This window comes from Nannospalax galili, unplaced genomic scaffold (assembly GCF_000622305.1).
Source record: "Nannospalax galili isolate Female #2095 unplaced genomic scaffold, S.galili_v1.0 scaffold215, whole genome shotgun sequence".
NCBI classification, from domain to species: domain Eukaryota; kingdom Metazoa; phylum Chordata; class Mammalia; order Rodentia; family Spalacidae; genus Nannospalax; species Nannospalax galili.
In genome coordinates, this window is record NW_008338533.1 from 32,439 (window position 1) to 40,157 (window position 7,719).

The 7,719-nt window shown below is 42.2% G+C and overlaps 1 protein-coding gene across 5 annotated transcripts in view; it reads left to right on the top strand.

Moving 5' to 3' along the window:
- The first annotated feature begins 142 nt into the window (after window positions 1-142).
- Window positions 143-7,719, top strand: part of LOC103734254 (zinc finger protein 501) — a 34,507-nt gene continuing 26,930 nt past the window's right edge. For 4 of the 5 annotated variants that reach the window (XM_017798148.2, XM_008833133.3, XM_008833134.3 and 1 more), the window contains exons 1-2: window positions 143-271; window positions 7,506-7,638. The gene's annotated coding sequence lies outside the window, so the exon portion shown is untranslated. Of the gene's footprint in view, window positions 272-1,326; window positions 1,394-7,505; window positions 7,639-7,719 lie in introns of all 5 variants that reach the window. The other variant, XM_008833135.3, reaches the window with a different exon arrangement.

The window sequence follows — 7,719 nt, forward strand, 5'->3', positions numbered from 1 at the left end:
CAGTTACAGAGTCATCTTGTGTTTCACCGGAAGCACTCCCTGTCTGAAAACAGCTGTCATTCTGGGCTGATCCAGTCGGCGTTGGTGCGGTCTCCTGCCACTCAGAGGGCGGGCTCGCAGCCCTGTCCAATCAGGAAGAGCACTGGGCCGGGGTTTGCAGCCGCCATCTTGGGCTCCTTCTGTAGGAGCCCCTGACGCTCCGCGCGGTTGGACGCTCGGTGGAGGCTGGTGCTGGTGACCATTGGGACGCCGATGCTCAGGCCGAGACGTGGTGAGTTGTGGGTGGCGATTGAGGGCGGGGAGCGGCCCCGTCGGCTGCGGAGCGGCGGGACCCGGTGTCCTTCGCTCCCACACCTCAGCTCCTCGAGCCTCCCCGCCGGCCCTCTTGCTCCGGGACCCGCTGCGGAACTGGGGGGATCGGGGTCCGGCCTCTCGGGGCGTCTCTGGGCGGGTCCGCGCCGGCCTCCAGGTTGTGTGATGAGGGCTTGGTCTCAGACGGGTTCTTCACGAGAGAAGCTGTGCTCCTTTGAACACTTAGTCCTTTCTCGGAGTCTGTTGGTTTCCCCTAATTTTCCCAATTGTCTGCACTTCAGAGTCTCATCTAGAACCCTTTGCAGGCCAGCTCCTCGTAGGTATGTAAGTTCTGCAGAATTCTAAGTGTCATCCATGTTCTCAGACTCCACCTTCCAGTTGCCACTGTATTAACTGTTCCTCGTTCTGCATTTCAAACATGGAATATTTTGTCCTTTTTTAAAAACAATTCGGGGTAGGAGAGATGGCTCAGCAGTTAGGAGCTCCGGTTGCTCTCGCAGAGGACCTGGTTCAGTTTCCAGTACCCACATGGCAGCAAATAACCATCTCCATTCGTAACTCCTGTTCTAGGGGATCTTACACCCTCTGCTTGCCTCTGCAGTCATCACACAACACAGCTGCACATGTGAACATGCAGGTAAAACACTCATACACATTAAAAAATAAATAAGAAATAAAAATTGTGCATGATTTTTCTGAGTACAAGAGAATAATATTATTCCAGTATTTTATTTTTCTGTTTATGAATATTTCACTAAAAGGAAAGAGAACAACCCCTGACTCCTTAAGCTTAAGCTTTGATCCTGATCCTTCCTCATCCTGTCTCTAGACACAACCACCTCATCAGAATGCCATAATTTGAGCTTACCCTTTGCAAACTTCAGTGGGTGATATATCCTCATTCCACCTTTGATCTTTCTGAAATCAGGGCTTTCAAAACTGCCTGACACTAGGTGCATCTGTCTCTTGTTTTTTGAATGTCTAGTGACTATCAGCCACTCCATCTTTTCCTAGGCTGTGCAGCCTGAGGTGTGAGGAGCCTCTGGAGAGCAGCTGAATGTCCTGATGCTGGAATGCCTTGGTATACCTCATTTTATTTTTTATTACATTTGTTTATTGTGTGTATATGTGTTGGGTGCATGCATGTGTGGCATGTATGTAGACATCAAAGGGCAGCTTATAGTTGTCAATTTTTCTGTATCATGTGAGACCCAGGAATCAAACTCAGGTTACTAGGCTCGAGGGCAAACACCTTTACTCCTGAGTTCTCTTGCTGGCTGTTAACACTTCATTTATTTCCATATCTGAGTTGTGAGTGTAAATAGTGCTACCCTTTTTCCCTTCTGGGTTTTTGTTGTTTTGAGATAGGGTCTCACCATAAAGCCCTGGACTTGCTTGAAATCCTATATAGGCCTGCCTTTGCCTCCCTAGCACTGGGACTAAAGGCTTGCATCGCTATTCTCAGGGGATCTGTGATTTTTAACTCTTCTCTGGTTTAATGCTAGTCAGAGGAATTGCCTGTATGCCAATTTAGTACCATTTTTTTTTGTCTGTGATCCATTGACAGTTGCATGAGCCCAGTCTCCTCTGATTCTAGAGCTTGGAAGTTTAGAGTATATTCCCCTAAATGGAATTCACTGAAGCTGAGATATTCAGTTTATAAACAAATTCATTCCAAGAAGAACTAGTAGATCTGGACTTGAAGATAGAGAGAGCTAAGGGAGACAACTTAGGGAGTGCTGAGCTCCCCTCCAGGCTGCTAGAGGTCTACTGTTGTTTTGTTTTCCTTAGTATTTCTGGTTATTTTTCATGTATTTAGATTTATGATCCACTTATCTGTTGCTCTTCACAGTGCAAAAAACCGATACCCATTTGTACTTTCCTATGGATTTTGTTTCTGTTCTGATGTGCTGGACTTTTTTCTGCAGTATTACATTCACATAATTTTTGTGTCAAATAATGATAGGTATTACTGCTCTTATATGCTAATTGCATATTTATCCATTGTACAAATATGCACATACATACATATATAAACACAACTTTATATAAACTTAAAGCTTCTAGAATTTCTGCACTTTTTTTCCTTTTATTATAAAGTATGTGTATTCTGGCCTCCTTGGGCACCAGGCATGCCTGTGGTACACTTATATACATGCAGGCAGAACCACTGATACACATAACAGTTTTTTAAAGAAAACCAATACACATAGAAGGTTGAAGACATGGCTCAACACTGAAGAACACTTATGATCTTCCAGAGGACCCAAGTTTAGTTCCCAGCACCTACATCAGGAGGCTTATACCCATCTGTAACTGCATCTCCAAGGGATCCAAAACCCTCTTATGGTCTCCAGGCACCCACCCCCACACACACACTCTCACACACAACAACATACACATAAATTATAAAAATCTTTGTAAAAATTAGCATATTGAAACTCTGGGATATTATCAATTAATTATAGGAATATAGTCATCTATGTAATGCATTTTCTATACATGCATGGTAAGTGTAACACTGTCTTTATATGTGCCTCTTTTTGAGACCAGGATATTATGTAACCAGTTTGGTCTCCAACTCACTATGTAATGGGGAATAACCTTGGCTGTTTTTTGTTTTTTTTTTTAGATTTCTAATTATGTGTATGTGTATATGTCTGTGTATGGATATGAGCAAGTGAGTACAGGTGACCTTGGAGGTTAGATGTGTCAGATTCCCTGGAGCTGGAGTTACAGGTGGTTGTGAGATGCCTGGTGTAGATGAGCAGTTACACCTTAACTCCAACCCCAACCTTGAACTTCTGATGCTTTTGCTTACAACCTTCCTAGTGGTAGGATGATAGGGATGTGCTGCCACCCCTTGTTAGAAGAAATCCCTTTAAGTTTTTTCCCATATGGTACAATGTGGATGATAGGTTCGTGGTATAATACTTTATTATGCTAGATGTGTTCCTTCTATTCCTAATTTCTTCAGGGGTTTTATCATGAAGGGTTGTTGAGTTATGTCAAAGGCATTTTCTGCATTGACTGAGGTGATCCTGTGGTTTCTGCTCTTAGGTCTATTTATTTGCTGAATTACACTTAACTGATTTGGGAATGTTGAACAACCTTGAATTCCAGGAATGAAACTATCTTGATTGTGGTACTAGACCAGTGTTGCTGGTCTTACAGTTAAGCCACCTATAAATCAGAGGACAAGTTTGTATAAGTTTGTTATGATTTCTTTTAGCAGCAAGAAACCAGGTTTTTGTTTGTTTGTTTGTTTGTTTGTTTCTGGCTATGCAAATGAAGCATGTAACCTTCTGTATTAATTACTTTTCCGTTGCTGTGATAAAACACTGTGACCAAGGGAACTTATAAAAGGAAGAATTTATTTGAGCTTATGGTTCCAGAGGGTTAGAGTCCATAATGGAGGGGAAGGCATAGTGGCAGAGGTAGCCAGAGCTTTTAGAAAGCCAAGGGATCCCATCTTCAAGCAGGCACAGGAATCAAAGAGCAACTGGAAAATCTGGCAAGCTTAAGAACTCTTAAAGCCTGCCCCCAGTGACGTTCTTCCTTCAGCATGGACACACCTTCTAAGACCTCCCAAAACAGCACCACCAACTGGGGACAAAATGTTGAAATGCTTGGAGCCTATACAGGACATTCTCATTCAAACAACTATAGTTCCACTCCCTGGCCCCCATAGGCTCATGACCATATAATATGCAAAATGTGTTTAGTTCACCTTTTTGAAGTCCCAGTAGTCTTTACCAGTCTCAATACTATTCAGAAGTACAGAGTCCAAAGTCTCTTCTGAGACTCAATGAAATCTCTTTACTTCTAACGTATAATGGAACCAAATACACATTCCCATTCCAAAAGAGAGAAATGGGGGCATACTGAAGAAATACTAGACCATAACAAGACCAAAAACTAGCAGAGCAGATACCAAATCTAGTAGCTCCATGTCTGATTTCTGGACTTTACTTCCAAAGAGCTTAGAGAGCTCGGCCCCTTCAAATTTGCTACATGCAATCTCTCTCCATATATAGATGATAGATGATAGATAGATAACCTCTATATAATCTTTCTCTTTCTCTCTCTCTCTCTCTATATATATATATGTGTGTGTGTGTGTGTGTGTGTGTGTGTGTGTGTATGTGTGTATACATAATCTCTTGGACTGGTACAGCTGTATGCAGCTCTCCTTAGCAGATGTCTCATGGTTCTGAACATCTTGTGGCGTCCATTGCCAACCAACCAGGATTCATCTTCACAGCCTCATGCAATGGCCTGTCAGGGCCTCTTGGCCTGTTAGGGCCAAAGCAGGGATACCTCTGCTGGATGCTGCCTGGCCTCTGTGGCTTTCTGAAACTGGGGAAAGAATTGATGACCTCTTTACTCTTCATCTATCATGCCTCTAAAGCCAGCACCATGTGACACTGCTAAGTTGGGCTGCCAGTTTGGGGTGAGGCCTGGCCAGCTTCATTCATATTATGAGCAGCTTTTGTGGATTGCAGTTTTCTAGGAGAAAACTCAGACTTTTTCCTTTCACAAGTTGGAGGCTTATCTGGGTGTGGTCTTGCCCTGAAGGTACTCTTTCCATTGTTTCAGTGCAAATCTCTAGGCCTTTCCTTAAAGGTTTTAGTCTCCTTATCAAAGAAAGCTTCTCCTTCACACATGCAATGGCTCTAATATTAATCTTCCTGGCATTGTTCTTTTCAATCCAAACTGTGCATTCTACATTTCTTTCTGCCTCACCTGCTCTTTTTCCTTGTGTATTTCCATAATCATGATTAAGAAACACACCACTGATTCTATGTTAGGCTGTTTTGAAATTTCCCCTGCCAAAGAAATTAGTCCATTGCTTTTCAACTTTGCCTCAGGCAAGCTCTTAGACTGGGGGTGTACATCTACCAGATGTTTTGCTGAAATATCCCAGTTACTGCTTAAGCCCTTATTTCCCTCTGGAACTATTTTGCTCACAGCACTGCTTTCTTCCAGGCTTCTACTAGAACAGCCTATTAAGCTCTGCTTATACCAGTCAACCACTTTTTCCAGTCCAGACTTGAAAGTCTTCCATGAAATCCATGTGGTCAGGTTTTTTACAGCCCACTCTCTGTTACTAACTTTTTTATTAGTTACTTTTCTGTTGTGATATTCCATGACCAAAGGAACTTATAAAAGGAACAGTTTATTTGTCCCTACAGTTCCAGGGGGTTGGAACCCATAATGCAGGGAAGGCATGACAGCAGAGGTGACTAGAGCAGAAAACCAAGGGATCACATCTTCAAGCAGGCACAGATAGAGAGAAACTGGGAAATCTGGCAAGGTTTAAGAGCTCTCAAAGCCCACCTCTAGTGACATGTTGCCTTGAGCATGGCCACAACTTCTAAAACCTCCCCAAACAGTGCCACCAACTGGGGACAAAGTGTCCAAATACTTGGAGCCAATGCAGAACATTGTCATTGAAACCATCATGCCGTATGTCACTCCATATCAAGGGTTAGCTGTCAAAGCTTTATGGAAATCTAGAAATATGACTGAAGGGAGAGGGCAGAGTTACTCTTTTAGTAATCACAACAGTGTAGTCAGTCAACTTTAGTCTGATGAAAGTATTAATGTTTTGTTTGTTTGTTTGTTTTGACTTGGTGTGGTATTCCATACCTTTAATCCTAGAGCTCAGAGATGGAGGCAAGTGGGTCTTTGAGTTCAAGGCTAGCATGGTTCACATAGTGAGTTCCAGGATACCCAGGAAGACATAGTGGGACCCTTTTTTTTTTTTTTTTTTTTTTTTTTTTTAAAGTTTGCTATATGTGTGTATATGATATGCCTGTGCGGGTGTTCATGTCATAGCACATACAGAGATCAGAAGCCAACTTTGTAGTATCAGTTCTTTCCTCTTGCTGTGGGCTCCAGGGGTTGAATTCAGTCTTTTGCTTTTGCCTGCTGAACCATGTCTTAGGCTTCTGTTGTTATTTTTATTCTTTTTTGTGTGTGGAGACAGTCTGGCCTCCAACTCAACAGAGTTCTGCTTGCCTCTGCCTCCCATGTGCTGGGATTAGAGGAGTTGTGCCACCACACCCATCGCCTATTTTTATTCTTAATCATAACTTCCTTGGAATGTGATCCTGGTAATGTGGTTTGAGGACCCATTCCCTTCAGCTAGATATAGTAATTTTTTTTTAAGTACATTTGATAATTTCTGACTTAGTAGATCTTCTCAAATTAATCAGGACATAATTTATTGCATGATTATTTTTGAGGGTATGGGATACATGTTTTCAAATTTCTCTCATGGCGAGGGGATCAGATCCCTTGGAACTGGAGTTATGGATAGTTGTTAGCCACCATGCAGGTCCTGAGAACTGAACCTGAATCCTCTACAAGAGCGGCCCAACCAGCGCTTTTAGCTGTTGAGCCATCTCTCCAGCTTCCTACCCCCCAAAATATTACTTTTAAAAAGAGGCTGACCTGAGACTCCGAAGTCCAAGCATCACCACTAGACCACTAGACTAGTAACTTCTTTGTGCTTTTCAATCCTGGATAGCAACACTTTTCTAATGAGCAGGATTCAAGAAATCAAGGACCAATAGAACATTTCTCATTTCTAACCAAGAGAGAAATTTGAAAACATGTACATATCGTCCCAGAGGTGTCCAGTTCCAGGGAATCCAATGCCCTCTTCTGGCCTCTATAAGCATTGTATGCACATAGAACACTTACATACATGCAGGCAAAGCACTCATACACATAAAATACAAATAAATAATAAAATCTTTTTAAAAGAATTTTATTTAACAATTTCATTCTTGTGTACATTGCGTCTTGATTGTACACACTCCCCACTAACCTCTCCTACTGCCCCAGAAACGTCCCCCATGTCCTCCCACTTCTATGTCCTCTTTTTCATATAACCCATTGAGTCTGATTACTTAGGTCAGCTGCTTCTTACTCACTGGACTTTGGAGAAATTTATTTAGGCAGCCACAGAATCTTCAAGAGGCAGGATGATATTGTCACAATGTCAACAATTCATTGTTCACTGTATCTGTAACCTGGGAAATTCCTTAAAAGAAGGATCCATTTCCCAGACCTTGGATCCTTGCCTTATTTGCCATGTTTCTCATAAGACTGTGAATAGGGAAATGTTTTAGTTTGGTACCTATACTGGAAAAGTCTTTGAATATATTCACTTTTTCTTTCAGATCCCTGCCTTCTCTGGGAGAACAAGGCTACAGTAGGCTACTAGAGGATAAAATGTGGTAAGGAGGAGAGTCAGGATGCTCCAGTTTACAGTCAGCTCACCCTTTGAAGTTCATTTACCTTACCAACCATCAGGTAAGTACACATACCAAAAAGAACCCAGCTAATCTGAGCCTAAATTATTGACTATCCCAGTCATCCAGTATTTAATAAATT